The sequence below is a fragment of the Papio anubis genome, chromosome 5 (genome assembly GCF_008728515.1).
Source record: "Papio anubis isolate 15944 chromosome 5, Panubis1.0, whole genome shotgun sequence".
NCBI classification, from domain to species: Eukaryota; Metazoa; Chordata; class Mammalia; order Primates; family Cercopithecidae; genus Papio; species Papio anubis.
Window position 1 is genome coordinate 10,999,905 of NC_044980.1, and position 17,940 is coordinate 11,017,844.

At 35.2% G+C, this 17,940-nt stretch overlaps 1 protein-coding gene across 3 annotated transcripts in view; it reads right to left on the minus strand.

Moving 5' to 3' along the window:
- The window catches only part of CTNND2 (catenin delta 2), a 942,602-nt gene that overhangs the window by 922,486 nt on the left and 2,176 nt on the right, over positions 1-17,940 (minus strand). The window lies entirely within an intron of this gene.

The following is a 17,940-nucleotide window of genomic DNA, read 5'->3' on the forward strand; positions in this document are numbered from 1 at the left end:
TTTAAGTTCCTTGTAGATTCTGGATATTAGCCCTTTGTCAGATGGATAGACTGCAAAAATTTTCTCCCATTCTGTAGGTTGCCCATTCACTCTGATGATAGTTTCTTTTGCTGTGCAGAAGCTCTTTAGTTTAATTAGATCCCATTTGTCAATTTTGGCTTTTGTTGCCCCTGTTTTTGGTGTTTTAGTCATGAAGTCTTTGTCCATGCCTATGTCCTGTATGGGACTGCCTAGGTTTTCTGATAGGGTTTTTATGGTTTTAGGATTTATATTGAAGTCTTTAACCCGTCTTAATTTTTGTATAAGGTATAAGGAAGAGGTCCAGTTTCAGTTTTCTACATATGGCTAGCCAGTTTTCCCAACACCATTTATTAAACAGGGAATCCTTTCCCCTTTGCTTGTTTTCGCCAGGTTTGCCGAAGATCAGATGGTTGTAGATTTGTGGCGTTATTTCTGAGGCCTCTGTTCTATTCCATTGCTCTATATGCCTGTTTTGGTACCTTTTTGGTGGTGTCTTTAAATTTTTCTAAATGTAAGATCATGTCATCTGCAAACAATGGATAATCTGACTTCCTCCTTTCCAATCTGGATGCACTTTATTTTTTTCTCTTGTCTAATCACTCTGGGTAGAAGTGTCAGTACTATCTTGAAAAAAAGTAGAGAAAGTGGGTATCCTTATCTGACTCCAGATAGTAAATAAAGACTTTCAGCTTTAGCGCATTCGCTATGATGTTAGCTGTGGGTTTGTCACATACGGCCTTTATTGTTTTGAGGCACGTTCCTTCTACCACTAATTTGTTGAAAGTTTTTATCATGAAGGATGTTGAGTTCTATCAAAATGTTTTTCTTCATCTATTGAGATAATCATATAGTGTTTTGTCCATTCTGTTGATGTGATGCATCATAATCACTGATTTGCATATGTTAACCCATCTTTGCATTTTGGGATAAATCTCACTTGATCATGGTGTACAAAAGCACTTTTGGATGTGCTTCTGAATTCAGTATGCTAGTATTCTGTTGAGGATTTTTATATCTATGTTAATCAGAGATAATGGCCTATAGTGTTATTTTCTGTTGTTGTTTCCTTGTCTGGTTTTCACATCCAAGTAATGCTGACTTCATAGAATGAGCTTAGAAAAATTCCTTCCCCTTCATTTTTTTTGGACTAGTTTAAAAATAATTGGTATTAGTGTTTTAAACATTTGAATTCATCCATGAAGTCATCCAGCCCTGAACTTTTCTCTTTTGGGAGACTTTCTATTACTGATTTACTGTCATTACTTGTTATTGGTCTGTTCAGGTTTTCCATGCAAATGGAAACCACAAAAGAGCAGAAGTAGCTACATTTATATCAAAGAGAATACACTTTAAGTCAAAAACTATAAAAAAAAGAGACTAACAAGATCCTTACATAATGATCTTTGGGTCAATTCAGCAAGAGGATATAATAATTGTAAATATATATGCACCCAACAGGAACGTGCCCACTTACATAAAGCAAATATTAATAGATCTAAAAGAAGAAATAGGCTGCAGTAGAATTCAACAGTCTAGTTTCAACAATGGACAGACAGAAATTCAACAAAGAAACATTGGAGTTAAACTACCCTCTGAACCAAATAGACCTAACTGACATTTACTGAACATTTCATCCAACAGCTTCAGAATACACATTTTTTTCTCATCAGCACATGGAACATTCTTCAGAACAGACCGTATGTTAGGCCACTGAACAGGTATCAACAAATATTTAAAATCATATCAAGTACATTTTCTGACCACAATGAAATAAAGCTAGAAATCAATAAAAGAGGAACTTTGAAAACTACAAATACTTGGAAATTAAGCAACACACTTCTGAATAACCAATGGGTCAATACAGATATTAAGAAGAAAATTTTAAAATTTATTGAAGTAAATAAAAATGGAAACACAACACAATATACCAAAACCTATGGAATACAAAAAAAGCAGTACAAAGAGGAAGTTTATAGCAATAAATGCCTACATCAAAAATGTAGAAAGATTTCAAATAAATAACCTAAAAATGCACCTCAAGGAACCAGAAAAGCAGGAATAAACCAACGCAAAATTAGTATAAGAAAAAAATAACGTCGGAGCAGAAATAAATGAAACTGAGACAAAAATATAAAATATCAATGAAACAAAAAGTTGAGTTCTTTTCAAAAGATAAATAAAATGACAAATATTTTGCTAGACTAAACAAGATAAAAAGAGAAGAATCAAATAGTAATTTATTTGGTTATTTAATAACCAAATAAAACCAGAAATGAAAAAGGAGACATTACAACTGATACCACAGAAATATAAAAGGTCATTCAAGACTACTATGAATAACTATATGCCAAAAAATTGGAAAACATAAAAGAAATAGAAAAATTCCTAGATGCATGTAATCTACCAAGATTGAACCATGAACAAATCAAGTTCAATCTGGTTTTTTGAAAAGCAACAAATAATTGTTTAGTACAAGTGTGTGCCATGCAATATTTGGAACATAATCACACCAAAAAAAAAAGTATGGTTTATATGAAATTCAAAGTAAAGTAGGCATCTTGTATTTACATTTGCTAAATCTAGCAACCCTAACTATGTATACTTTCTAAGGATTACATGGGTTGGGTAAAAGGGCTGGTGAGGAGGTATTAAAAGTTTATCTTCAGATTATCAGTAAGGTGATTCTTAAAGAGTAATTACATTTTTTGGCCTCGTAAATGGAAAGATAGCATTCCCCACTCATTTGTTAAAGTAATTTCAAAACATGATGAAAATGTTCTTTGCTTCTATAAAAAGCCATACTCTAAACAAAATACCTGAGCAATTTTACAAATATCAAGTTATCTGTTTCTTTTGATTCCAAGCCACCATCAAATAAGATATTTTCCATTCTATTGCTTTTTCAAAATAATTTTGAGTACTTATTCTCCTTCCCCTCACCTTTGCCAAAAATCCATGACGTAACTGATAAAAATATTTTAGGCTGATTTACTATTTATTTAGAAATCAATTTGAATAATAATTCTAAAATATTGGGACATAGTCTAACCCCACTAAAATCAAACAAAAACATCTTTCCCTTTACAGAAGCATTTAAAAAGTTTGAGTAAGTATAAAAAAAAAATTCTAGTGTTAAAAATTAGGTTGTAAAAAAGAAATAAATTTTACCTTTTAGGACCTCATTTCTCCTATTATAAGCATCTTAGATTAGTATGGCACATTTGTTAAAATTAATGAACCAGTATTGATACATTATTATTAACTAAAGTTCTTACTTAATTCAGATTTATGTAATTTTCCCTAATGTTCTTTTACTGTCCCAGGGCCCCATCCAAAACACCACACCACATTTAATCATTGTGTCTCCTTGGGCTCCTCTTGGTTCTCAGTTTCTTTCCTTGTATTTGATGCCTTTGACAGTTTTGAGGCATACAGGTCAGGCATTCTGTAGAATGTTTTCCACATGATTAGACTGAGGTTATGGGCTTTGTGGAGGAAGTCACAAAAGTAAAGTACTATTTTCAACACATTATATCAAGGTATGTATAAAAGAGATTTTTTAAATTGACAGTTTTCATGAATTGCTTACTCATCTCCTTGGATGCTAAATTATATTTTTATGCTTTCAACCTGGTATTACCAGCATATTCAATTTGAAGTAAACATTTGGACAAGACTTGAGGGCTTCAATTTTATAAATGAATGGCATTCTTAAATTAATTCTAACCTCATTTAGAATAATCATATGACATTTCAAAGTACAAAAACAAAATGTTGCTGAAACTTAGAAAATAGAATATTGTAAATATTGGAACATTGCATCTGTCCTTTAATTAAACCTACTATAGCTTAGAGGCCAAAGTTACAACCTTTAGGCTAGGCTAAAAGACCCAGGAAAGGTAGAAGGTTGACGAAGATAAGAATATTTGCCTGTGGCAGAGAGTGACTGCGTGCACCCCATTCCCCGGGGCCAAACATACTAGCCCACAGTTCTTTAAATTGCTCAGGGACTTAAGCTAATTCTTTCCAGCCTTGCCAACCTTAATCCAATCAATGGTTTCCCCCATGACCTAAGAGTTGGCACATCTCCCTTAGTACTTGAAAACACAAGAGAATTCAAATCTCTTATTTGTCAAGCCACCAAATGAAGAATTTCAGGGGGAAGAAAGGAATACATGTTATTTTTCAATTGTTAATCAGCTCCTCCATTGAGGAGAATGAAAATAATTAGAACATTTTTATAGGTCAAACATAGTCACCTGTCAGAAACTTCACATGATCCTACCTACTACTTGCAACACAGCAATGTAGGCCTGGTTGTGTATTCTTCAAATTCCCAAATGACTCTTTTTTTTTTTTTTTTTTTTTTTTTTTTAGATGGAGTCTCGCTCTGTCACCCAGGCTGGAGTGAGGTGGTGCAATCTCAGCTCACTGCAACCACCACCCCTCAGTCCCGGTTCAAGCAAGTCTCCTGCCTCAGCCTCCCAAGTAACTGGGATTACAGCCAGGTACCACCACACCCAGCTAATTTTTCTATCTTTAGTAGAGACAGGGTTTCACTACGTTGGCCAGGCTGGTCTTGAACTCCTGATCTCATGATCCGCCCACCTCAGCCTCCCAAAGTGCTGGGATTATAGACCTGAGCCACCACGCCCAGCCCCTAGAATGACTCTTAAATAAAAAACTTCACAAGGCATGTACCACCCTTGGTAAATAATCAGATGAAGGCCGTTTTCCTTCTTTCTGTAAGACTCAAAGCCAAAAGCTGGAATTACTAGACAGCAGGCAGAATGTCAATCATGCAGCTGAAGATAGGGAGAAGGGGCCAGAATGCCATCTTCCACCAAGTCCTGAGATGACCTGCACCCAGACACACCACAGGTGACACATTTTCAGTTACAAACCTTCAAATGTCTCTCCAGGACAAAATTGAGTTAGTGATTTTAAGACATAATTTAGAGCAGATTCAAACACTAAAGATGCACAGCTATGTAGCCAATTCAATGCTGCAAGAGAGAAACAATTCAATCTAAATTAGTGTTTGAGTAGGTAGCCACAATGTAAACATCAAAGGGGAACTACCTTAAAATACTCTTGTTAGGCCAAAGGAACCTTCCCAATTTAATGACACATTTGATACCTTCAAGCATTTCTATGTGCAGGTTTATATCAAAGACATAATTCACTAAAGGCACAGCTAATTTAAATAAGCAGGGGATTTCATGACAGTGGAGTCCAAACAAGAAATATTAAAGTTTATAAAAGCAAATACTTCATTTTGTATTAATATAAATTCTCAGATACAGACATTTCTTATATGGGATGAAAAAAAGTAAACATGGAATTACTAAAATATCACTCTTGAAGTCACAAGAATTCACTTCTAACATTTTATTACATTGCAATTTTTAAAACTCCATATCCCAAACACATTAAAATTTCTTCTTTATAAAGGACATCACAATGTTTTCAACCTTTATCACTTTGGTGGTCTTATGCCAAAATTAGCATCTGAATATTTTATAGTCTTTTAAAATACTTTTCTTTTAGTTGACAATATTCCAAGTCATAGATAGTACCCTCAATTTAAAGATAAGGAAAAATATAAATTCAATCTGAGAAAATGAATCTATTTTGATAATTATATATTTGTACTTCCAATTTTGCCATTATTCATCTACACTTTCTCATTATAATGTCTTGAAAAAGTAACCTGAAATTTCCCATCAGAATCAACTTTTTCCTGCAGTTCACAGTCCACTACTTTTTTTTTTTTTTTTTTTTTTTTGAGACGCTGATTACTGGTCCCTGAAAACATAAACTTGGTACCGTTCTATTTTTTGTTTCTATATTGGTTCATATTAAAATCATGAACCAAAAGTATATTCTCATATATTTAACATATCCTCCTGCCACAAAAACCTATCATAGCTGTATTTATCATGAGATGACCTGCCTTTGAAAGACAACCTGCTCTATCTGAGGATGCCAGGAAATCCATGGCAGCTGACCTGAGAGGCAAAAAGCACTATATTACATCTGCACACGGAAAGGCAGGCAGCTCTTACAAACTCATCTTCATATTGATCTCTCACATCCCTTCAGATAGACTATCTGTCTTCTGTCTTGTCTTCTGATTTCAACATCTATCTATTATATGACTTGATGACCATATATTAAAATTTTATCCTTCATAAGGCAGCTACTTAGAAGCCAGGTATACATTAATGCTTGTGAGTTCCTATGTGTACTATATCAGTAAATGATCAATTTTAAAGTCATTTTAATGACCAACCTTCAAGGAGGTTGCAGTCTAATGGAAGGAAACAAGGAAATAAACCCATAAACCAACAAATAAATAAATAAAACAAACAAATGAGATGATTTCTATCACTCATATGTTATGAAAAAGATCAAAAGGATAACTGTTAGGACAGAAACATTTGCTTTAGCAGGATGATGGGCAGAGACAGGCGGCCAAAGTGGCTGCAGCCTAATAAACCCGGGAACAGAGAGGGGAAATAAGATAAAACAGAAAGAAGCTGGACCTTTTGCTGGTTGTCACCGCTAGGGTTATAAACAAAGGCAAGATGTGAGTGAATTAGAAGGAGCCCTAGGACAGCTGTAGGAATGATGAGCTCACAGTGGGGTGGCCAGGCAGGAGCCTGCTGCAGAAACCCTGGTGAGCAATGAGACAGCTGGATGGGCCTCTTAACACTGAAGGTGGCAAGAAGTGGGAGGTTCAACCAAGATGAGAAGCATCCATGCAATTTTGAAAAATACACATAAAAAGGAACTCTGGAATGCCATATGTTAATAAATATAGACATGTGGGTCTAGGTACTCTATATACCATATTGTTCTGTGTATCACATTCCAAATTTTATAAATCAAAGCTAAACATTTAAAGTGAGCTGAATAATCACTTATTTATAAAACAGCTCAAAGAGCTTCATATTATCCATCAGGAATTATCATTCATTTAGGGAATAATTCAATACCAAAGTTCCAAAATCTGTCACCAGAGGTTGGCCTTCCTTGACACTGGGTACCTTGCTGGTTTCATCCTGCGGTCTCTGTTATGGATTGAACGTTTGCGTCTTCTCCCCACCCACCACCAAAGTAATATGATACAGCCCTACCCCCCGTTGTGATGGCATTTGGAAATGGGGCCTTTGGAAGGTAATTAGTGTTAGATTAGGTGATGGGGATGGGGTCCTCACGAAGGGATCAGTAGCTTTCTAAGAAAACAGATGAGAGTTCTACAAAATGCCATGTGAGGAAAGAGCAGGAAGGCGGCCATCTGCACGTCAGGAGGAGAGCCTCACCTGGAATCGAAGCTGATAGCATCTTGATCGTAGACATTCCAGCCTCTAAAACTGTGAGAAATAAATGTTGCTTAAGCCACACAATTTGTGGTACTAGGGCAGCCTGAGCCAACTGTGACGGTCTTGGAAAAATTTGGTGGAATCCCTCCAAAGACAGGATGCACTATCACTTGACATTGGACAAGTTTTCCTGAACTTCTGAGATGAAAGGGGATATAGTATGTTAATAAATTTGGAAATATTTGTGCCCTTAGGAAATATTTATGCCCTTCCATGTGGTACTCAATTATCCACTCAGTGCTACAGCCCAGTCTGTGAATCTGTTGTCAAAACGTTCTACCATCTTCTCCTGGTGATTCATGAACAGCTTCACAAATTCTTCTGACATCATAATATTCTCTATAACATCACACATCTGCACATCAGAAAACCTGACATCTTACATTGTGTCTATATTTTTAAGCCTAGTATGCACACGCAGCTTGTTGATGATGGCAAACTTTTCCACATGCCTATGGTTTCATGCAAAGAGTATAGCACCACGTGCTGATATTAGATGACTAGCCTACCTTATTTGTCTTCTCAGTGCCTTCTAATCAATGTACGAACAGTCCTACATTTCTCCAAATAACCAGAAATCTCTATCTTCAAAGCTATGCTGACAGTAAACCTGTAAGTAACAATGCTCTACTAATAGGAAAACTATTCAGCAGAAAAACTGAAATCACTTCTGTAATAGTAACAATTTAACATAAGTCCTGGGTATACATATTGAAAATTAATAAGCTACAGCAAAGAAGAAATATCTTCCCTCATAATCCACAAAGCAATTTGCTTTAAAGAATAAAAAGAAAAAGGAAAGGCAATGGACAACAAACACAACTGTGTAAGCATCAAAGACCTTGAGAGAAACTGCAAAAAAAAAAAAAAAGAAAGAAAAAAAAAAGAAAAAGAAAAAAAAATCTTTGGAGTTAGATAGCACCTTCTTTCTAAAAAAGAATTCACATAGCCACCAAATCCCAGCCCACCACATCTCAATTAGCTAAAATGATAAATAACTGTAAGGAACAGCATGTATATTTAAAATCAGATGAATATCACCTAAGGATATTCCAAGAGTCAGTGAACACGACGAAATCTACTACTGGTCCAAAAATCTGTTACATTGCTTTCAAAATTCTTATCCTCCCTTTCAAAAGATAAAATATGAGAAAGCACTTGTAAAGACTAACATGCTATAAAATTCTACAGAATAACTTTGCTTATATTTCCTCCCACACTCTGTTCAACTTAAGACAGCACTTTATCCAGCCCTGTCACCAGCTCTCCCACTTGCGGCTCTGCACCGCCTGCCATTCTGTAGGTCTGACTGCACTATTGTAAAATGCACGATTTATCAGGCCACAAGGAAGCCATATAAACTCATATTATTACTATGTAAACATAAAGTATTTATGTTTACTACTGAAAGATCTTGAATCCTAGTAGCAATTAATGCATTTTAAGAGAATCGGCACATGGAGAAAGGGAAGGATTTCAGAGATGTGATGGAATTAAGGCTGCACAGCCATCTCAGTTGGAAATCTATGTTTGAAAAGGATAGAAATAGCTACCCTTCAACTAGAAAAATACCATTCCGAGAGGGACAGATTACGTGGCGTTGGAGGTATATACATCCAGAGCTTGCTGCTGGCTACTATTTACAACTTCGTGTTTCTTTTAAAATTAAATTTGTCTAGTTTGTTGAATGAATGCATAAATCAATAAACAGTGGACTTGCCCATTATAATAGTTCTGTTTCCAAAACGTTTAAGCTACCTTGCACCTTCCCACTTCTTGAAATTCCTGCACTTACCAGGTGTTACCAAACTCCCAGCTCCTATCTCATGAGAACATCCTCAGCCTTCCACATCCATCGCCTATATTTGCAGAGGAAGAAGGATGATGCCTGAACATTAATTTCCTCCAGCCATCATTTTGGTTCTATCATCTGACACTCTGCTTCTTTCCTATGTCCACAAGTACAAGCTAAGTACACTCCATGAGTCCCCTCAACTGCGGCAACAGGAATTATGGTGTCACGGTACAATTTATCACACAACCTTTGCTAAACTGCTGAAAGAAGACTTTTGATTTATAAGGAAAGGAGGTCATATCTGAAATTGCTATAGGCAGTCAGCAAAACGAAGATTGGCATCCCCTCTCAAGTACCTAAAACTCTGTAACTCACTAAGTAACATACTCATGGAGGAATGTTTAACTTGACTTCTTTACTTCCTTCGAAAGTTTTGGGAATCGAGAATAAATTAGATTTCTGTAACTTACACATGATTTCTTCCTATTGGCAGGCTAGAGTTAGAGCGATAAGAATTCTGTGCAATTTTGTTCAAAGTATTTAAGGAAATATGCTCAAAAAATGGAAGCCAACTATGGTTCACACTTCTAAAACTGTTCTGATAAAGCCTCACAGGTGCCAGACTCGGCAGTCCACCAACACAGAAAGTAATATTCTGGAGACATTTCTACAGACTTCACTCTTGAGGGACAATAGGGCTTCATTCAACTCCCATCTTTAAGCAGCAAATATCTGTGCCACAAGAAAAAAACACAAGAAACTTTTTGGGCCAATTTTGTATAACTTACAATATTTGAAGCAGTATGAAGAAATAACAAGAATTACTTCTACAGAAGGATAAAGGAGAATTCTTCCTTTAGGCAATACCCAGTAGCATGAAATGTAGCAATATCTTTACAGCCATTATGGAAGTGGGCATTTTATAATGATATTAGTAATGAAATTCAGAGATTTACTTTTATAGGCAAGAAAATCTTTTGACTCGAACTCTTACCCCCACCATTACTGTATTTTTGAAGTGCATCAAAAGTTCCAGAGAATATATTTTATACTTAAATGTTCGTTATGATTAAGCTTCGCAAAGCATTTTCACCTAAATTATCACAGCACATTCACCAAAGCCCTGTGAGTTGTTATCCCAGTGAACACATGACAAAATAGGCAAAGATGCAAAGTCACAAGAGAAGGCAAGTACCAAGCACGATTTAGATCCCAGAACTCAGCATGCTAAGGCAGTGGTCCCTCCAGGGTGCTGCAGTGTCCGGTACCCAAAAACAACCCAGAGCAAGCAAAGAAACCTTGGTTCAGGAACCATTTTTGCCCCAAATGATTAAATGATTCTTTGTTACGTGCCTACTACTATGCGATGATTTGTGGATCAATTATTTTAAAAGACAGATTACCAGTATGGAGTGGGGCTGGGGAGAAGCATGGTCCTATGTGACCAGAGAGAAGGCGTGTGTGCCTGGGAGCAGGGGGAGAAGGTAAAAAATCCTGTGTTTGCCTAAAAACAGTGTCCTGACTCTTCCCAAGGAACTTGAACTTGAGAAGTGAGGCACCCCTGAAGAATACACAGTAAACTGCCAGAACCACACACAAAGCACTTGCACCCATGAGCCCCAGACTGCCACAAACATCTTGCCTTTTCACACAGTGGTCCTGGAGTCTGTGCAGGTGCGTAACTATGCCTCGTCTGGGAAAAGCAAAGGCCAGAATTACAGAAAAGCATCTGGCATCTGTGTTATTTCACAGCGCAAAGAGCTAGTGTGTGTTGTAATAGTGAATACACCACATACTCTGCTATGTATTTTAAGTCCATGGTCTCTTAATTCACCCTCACAACAACCTGAAGACACAGGAATTATTGTTTCCCCTGTGTTAACAATGACACTTAGTGGTAAAATATCCACTCACTAAGAAAATGATAAAGTTGGGATATGAACTCAGTCAGCTGGGGTACAGCTTTGAAGCTATTTTCTCAACCATTTGCTCCACTGCTGTATTTACTACTGAGACACATGAAATCAGCAAGCAGTAAAATGTTTCCTCAAAGAAGAACTCCTGTAGGACAAGTAAATAAGTTTAACTTCAAGCTTTAGAATTATGCTCCCAAAATAGGAACAAATAAAATGATATATAAGCTGTTAAGACATGACAAAGAGTGATATAATTACTATAGACAAACAATATAAATAAATTTTTAAAACGGAACATAGATAAATTGAGAAATGTGTATAAGATATAAAAAGATAATTCACAAAAAATTAGATGTGGACAAAATTATACAATATTTAACCTCAGAAATATTAATAGAGAAGCTAATGAATTAGAGGAAAACACAATATTTCCCCTATGTAACTGGAAGTTTTTTTTTCTCATTACAACACCCAATGTTGTTGAAATCACGGGAAAATTGGCACACTCCTGTGTTGCTGAGAGAAACACAAATTATATAATCTTTCTGGAAGACAAATGAACAACATATATCAACAACCTTGAAAACATCAATTTCTAGGAAGTAATCTAGAGTAAATAATCTGATGATGACTATTTAGTTATTAGGATCTTAATTATAGCATTAAATATAACTACCAAAAATGAAAATGTCATCAATCTCCAAAACAGACTGATGTAAGTAAATAATGTTACATAAAGCTATGGGGGAAAAAAAAAAAAAACAGTAAAAATGCTAATTATATGAGATGTTAATAGGTAACTAAACAGAATATGAAAAATTTTTTCTAAACTTAAAAATGTGTATCGCCTGACATTTCTGCTAAAAATATAGTCATTTTTGAGGCTTGCAACCATGCATGAATTTTAACTTCTTTTAATCATTTCTGTATTTTTGAATTTTCAATGAGCATGCATTACTTTTGAAAACAAACAAATCTCAAATTTAAAGGAGAGAAAACATAAGTATGGATGAACAAAATCTGTGTAATCTACATTCCATGATGAATGACTTTTGTTAACTTTAAGTCATGCATTCAGCTAATTAATAAACTTCACCCCAAAATAAATATACACTATTCTTTTCGAGAATGGAAAGGCATGCTTTTCTTCTGCATAATGCTATATATATAAAAAACTATAATATATTTAGTGGAAAAGTAATATATAAAGAATACAACTCTTGAAACCCTGACATAAACACTGTGTTCTCACATTTTTGAGTGGGTATATGTGCTGGGTATCACATTCAATATAGTTATTTGCCTTGATTATCTTCTTAGCTTTAGTATTATGAACAGTTCTCATATAATTAGCTAATCTGAAAACGTAATTCATAATTGCATATTTCTTTGGCTAGAGGTGCCATAATATATCTATGCACCTGCTATGAATTTAACATTACCCTTTTTCAACCCAAGTTAAGCAACACGAATAATCCAATTCAGATGCTACAAGCCCCAGCCTTTCTGCATCAACCTTCCATGTCCTGCGTTAATGAGATAATTTTTATTGTCTCTGAGACTTTTTATATAACACCTCTCTGTCTTTCTGGAGGATTCCTCTTCCTCCTTATTCAGTTTCTCCATGACCCCATGAACAAGGCTCCACACCAGTGAAGATTTTGTTCGAGATGAGAGATTGAACTGTGGCTCTTTTACATTTGGAGCTACCAAAAAGGTTGCTCTTTCTGGAAATTACATTATTCTATACTGTTGAAGGTAATGACTGCTATATTACTCTAATATTTGAAAGTCCAAATAAAATATGTGATAGAGAATAAAATTTATTTTTAAAAGTGAGCATTTTTAGGTTGAGTAGTTATGCTTAGAGTCAAATCATATCTATTTAGAAATGCAATCTTTCTCTTCTTTCTTTACTGTGTCCATGATTCCTCCTATTAGTTGCGAAACATCAAACAGCCACTAAAACCTAATCATTTACACTGAGGTAAAAAAAAGCTGTGAATAATAGCTAGCCTGGATCACTTATATATGGTTTGGGAAGTCAGATTTTGACATCGTCTTTTTTGTGTCTAATACTCACCACTTACAAAGTGATCCAATTATTGGCAGTTAAAGAACAACATGAGAAATAGGGGAAGAATGTCAAGGGTAAGTTATTTTAAAGTTGGCTATACATAAATCTGCTGAATTTCATGGACCATACTTGTTGTAAATCAACCAGGGCATTAGACACTACCTTGATATTTCTTGATGTGGTGTCAAAATACCATGAAATATTTAAAGAGCTCAACTACCATGCAAAGCACTGTGAAAGCTACTATATCCAGAATTCTATCAACTAGAATTCTTTATAAACCATGCCAATGGGGAACACTTCTTCTCTATTCTGATATTTCCTTTCAGGCGAAGGGAACTTAATTAATGTAACACGGCTGGCCTCTCTCCAGCTTTTCACTTTCTCTGCCTCGGAAGAATAAAGGAGCAGCTTGCCTTGCTTCTTCTCTCTTCCTCTGGAGATCATCTTCCCTGCAGAGAGCAAGGCTTGGTTCTGCCAGCTCAGAAAAAGCTCTGTCCCTGTGGGGAGGGAGGAGGGAAAGAAGGCCGACGACCTGGGATGTCATTCAACTGCCACATCAAGCTATGTCTAATCAAAACTGATGTTTTTGCTCATGGCAGTCACTTACTTATCTTTTTCCCTTCCAATATCCCAACTTGCTCAGATGGGGAGTGGGGAGGAGGAGAGCTAGATATTTATTTGATTCCTTAAGGACACCAACAACCCACATTCCTGCACATTTTATAACTCTTAAAGTAAATATATACCTTTCTGTGCTTTATGTTATTGCATATTTAAATGCAAAGAGATAATACAATAAAGTATTTTTACATTATAAGGAGGTTCCTAAACCAAAAGAACGAACTGCATAAAACATGCACAAAATGCAGTTTTCTTTATACATATCTACTGGACAAAATTTCTAATGACAGTTGCGATAATCACATGTGTCAAACCAAAAATGTTACCAATGAGAAAACTCTGGTCTTTACCTAGGCAAGAGAAGTGTATTTTCTAATATCAATGATCAAATTAATTGTTCCCCCATCATCTACTGTTATAAAGTAAACATCCTATTCAGTAACATTTCTGTATCATTCAAAACTTGTAGAAATGTTACATATATTTATTTAACCAAATATAATTGGCTCACCTGCTTACTTTTATCCAAAAACAAACCAACCAACCAGTAAGGTCTTTTATCGTAACATGTATTTTGCTCTGGTAACTTATAATTGGCAGTTCCCAACACATAACATTGAATACAAATAACTACATTTATTGTCAAAATGTTTTTGAGTGAAGATAAATTTGTTCCCCGTTATACAGGTCACATTCTGAAACAAATTCCAAGATACACTGAATTGTGATTATCCTAAAAATTATGTTGCTGAAGATCACAGTTCTAAATCAAGCCCCTCTGGGTTTGATCATCCCAAGGACCTGGGCATCTTCAAACCTGGAAGAGCTGGGCACTTTTTTGTCTTCACTGCAGCTCTTAAGAGTGAAACAAAAGCGAAAATGACCATCTATTTTCAAAGAGGTACCAATTCATACACTTTTAATTTCTCTTCAAGCACTTGAGTTTAATTGGGGAGGGGGTCTTCCCTTTATGTAATACATTCACTGTTTGTTTCTTTTTTCTCTGTCATAATATGACATTATGATGAGATTCATGCTCTGTGGTTCTCAACAGAGCAGATGTGTAATATCTGACCTCACAGAGAGTGATGCTTATTAAACTGTCTATGACAGTCTTTGTATAACATTAATCTTTGTAGAAAATTTGATCTTAATCAGGTGACTAATATAACACTAATAGAGAATATCAAAGTTTTATAATTTCTACTAGATTAGAATCTTTTTTAATAATGGTGTTGGGAGACATAAGTTACTCCTCCTTTAGCTTAACTGTTATATACTTTAATATATAAAGGGCTGGTATGTTTCACAACAGAAAGTTTAGCATATTGTATATGCAAATCTGCATAATGAAGCAATATTACAATGGGGTAGGGGTAGGGAAATTATAGCCATTTAATACCCTTTGTTAGAAAGGATGGTAACCTAGATAACCTATTTAATTATATATATATAAAATATTTAGTACCTGTCTTAAAATGTATATATTGATTTCTTGTGTTTACATAAATGTTACAATTTACAAGCCACTTATCCATGCTCTTACTCACTTTATCCTCAAAGAAATCTTTTAAGATATTCTGTCTTATTGTACCCATTTTACAGCTGAAGAAACTGAGTTAACAACTGAGGATCACATAAATGGTAAGGGATACACAGCTAAGAAGAGATAGGGCTGGAATCCACCAAAAGCCAGTGCTCTCTCCACATCTCTGTACCCACCAGAAGGAGAATGCAAAACAGTATTACACTATGCAAACTTATTTTTCCAATAATTGTCATTTTAGATCACAAATATATTTCTAGAGATATAGTTGGACTCTGACATACAACGTGTGTATATGTGTGTGTGTGTGTGTGTATGTAACTTTATTACAAAATAATGTAATATATAATATACAGGAAACTAATAAAATAAGTTTCAATATATGTAATTCATTTTGCAAGTCATGTGCCAAGAGAGACAGGTGAAAATTTATCTAAGATGGAAGTTTCTAGGAAGCATTGTTTCACTTATTTAATGATTATTTCCAATTTGTCAAAAAACGAATAGATACAGAGTACAACTTCGATATCCTAACATAGCTAAGACACTTCCTACAAATCAATTAACCATGATTCAGAGCTTGGAATTGCACTTAACTGCTATGTGATCAAAAATAAACAACTGGAGGTGTCATAACTGCAGATTTTTGCTATGAGTCTTAACATTTAATGGACTAAAAAGCACAGTATGATAAAATATTTCTGTGAGTTCCCTGTGTGGAGGTACTGTTTGTGACTATAACTGAGTTCATTAAACCCAACCAGGCAGTTTGTTAATCAGTAGGCTGGATTGGCAGACAATGTGATAGAAACTATTTACTGATGACAAGTTTAATATTTTATATTAATATAAAAAGCTGTTGCTTTGGCATATAATCAGATAACTTCAAGCTAGCAACAAGTCTCATGAACTGTTCCCACTCAAATTAACTTTTCACACACCAGAAAGCTATCAAAGTACTGTGGACGGGAGAACACCTTCAGAAGATGAATGAGGAAAACCATCATGGAAGCCAACAATGAATTTGGCTTGGCGGTGTATTTCACTTGTAAATCACCCAGGAAAGAACCACACCTTCAGCTGAAGTACTGGACTTGAAAATGATTGGCAGTCCATGCTTCGTTTTTGTTCATTGCCTGAATTATGGCATCCAAGTTGACGTACTCCCAACTATGTTAAGTATTTTAAAAACAAAAACTCTGTTAGGAAGAGTAAGACTAGCATCAAGGATTTCCCTCTAAGGAAGTGAAAATAATGTTCACACAGAGAAAAAACAAAAATGGGTGTTCCCATTTTCTGTGGCTAATCATAAAGAAAAAAACATTGGAAGTTCAAAATGTCACAGTTTCTATTTTAATTCAATTGACTCGTTACAACTGTATACACTAGTCCATACATAGTGTACTGACCTTATGGACAAATTACAATACATCATTTGAAATGTAATTTTAATGTTTTCTTAAAGACAACCTGATGAAATTACTCTGAAAACCCCTTCAACAAGTCCACATAAATGTGTACCACACAAAAAAGAAGTTTGATAAGACAAAACGGAAAAGAGCAAGTTCTGTAACATTTTCTGCAAATGCACTGCATATTCAACTAAATACCAAAGTAATATTATATTTGAGAATATCATAACTTCATTTTTAATTTTACAAGCCATTATGAAAGCAATATTATCCTTAGATATTATTTAACAAAACTATAAATTGCATTTGCAAACTAATATTTGAATTTCATTTTTGTCTCTGATGAACAATTTCACCAGGAGAAAGAATTGGCTTGTATTCTATTGTGAAAGATGTAAAGTGGATAGAAATACTGTAATTTGACAGTGCATGACTTTTATTACAAACAATGAAAACATTAGTGACACCTATAATGATTGGGTTATACAACTACACAAACGTACACCAAATTAAATAACTCCTAAGACTATGAAAATTTTATTAGAGCAACAACCTCATGTACTTACTACAATCGCCATTCAATCAGGTAATATCATTTGCAATCCACAATATAACATAAAACCCACATATACAGTACATGTAGTTTTTCTCATGCCCATCGGCCGCTCTGGGTGCACACACAGGCAAAGAGCAATACTAACTAGTCCTTTAAGAATCATGTTTAAGACTAGGCTCATGTTTAACACTAGGCTCAAAAGGGAAAAAGAAAAGGAAATGAGAAATGTATGCTACTTCATCTACTGCTTCTTTTTTGAAAGAAATTTTATATTAAAACAATGCAACGGGCACAACGGTGTGTTCAAAGTGCTCTCGGAAAGTTCCCTGAATGTGAATAAGGTGAAACTAAGGCAATATTGCTAAAAACTAATCACAGTATTCAATTAACTTGAGCCGTATAGACCTTGCCACTCCTTCTGCAACGCTAACTTGTGATGAGTATAATCAAAGGCCTCCCAAATTTCAACACTTAACTTGGAATGTAATCGTCTTCCTTCAAGCCCTGAGCCCTTGTAACCCACAGATCAGTAACGATACCACTTAACGTTTTCCCCCAACAACAGTAGGAACAGATTCTGCGTATGGCAACGATATGTTAATAAA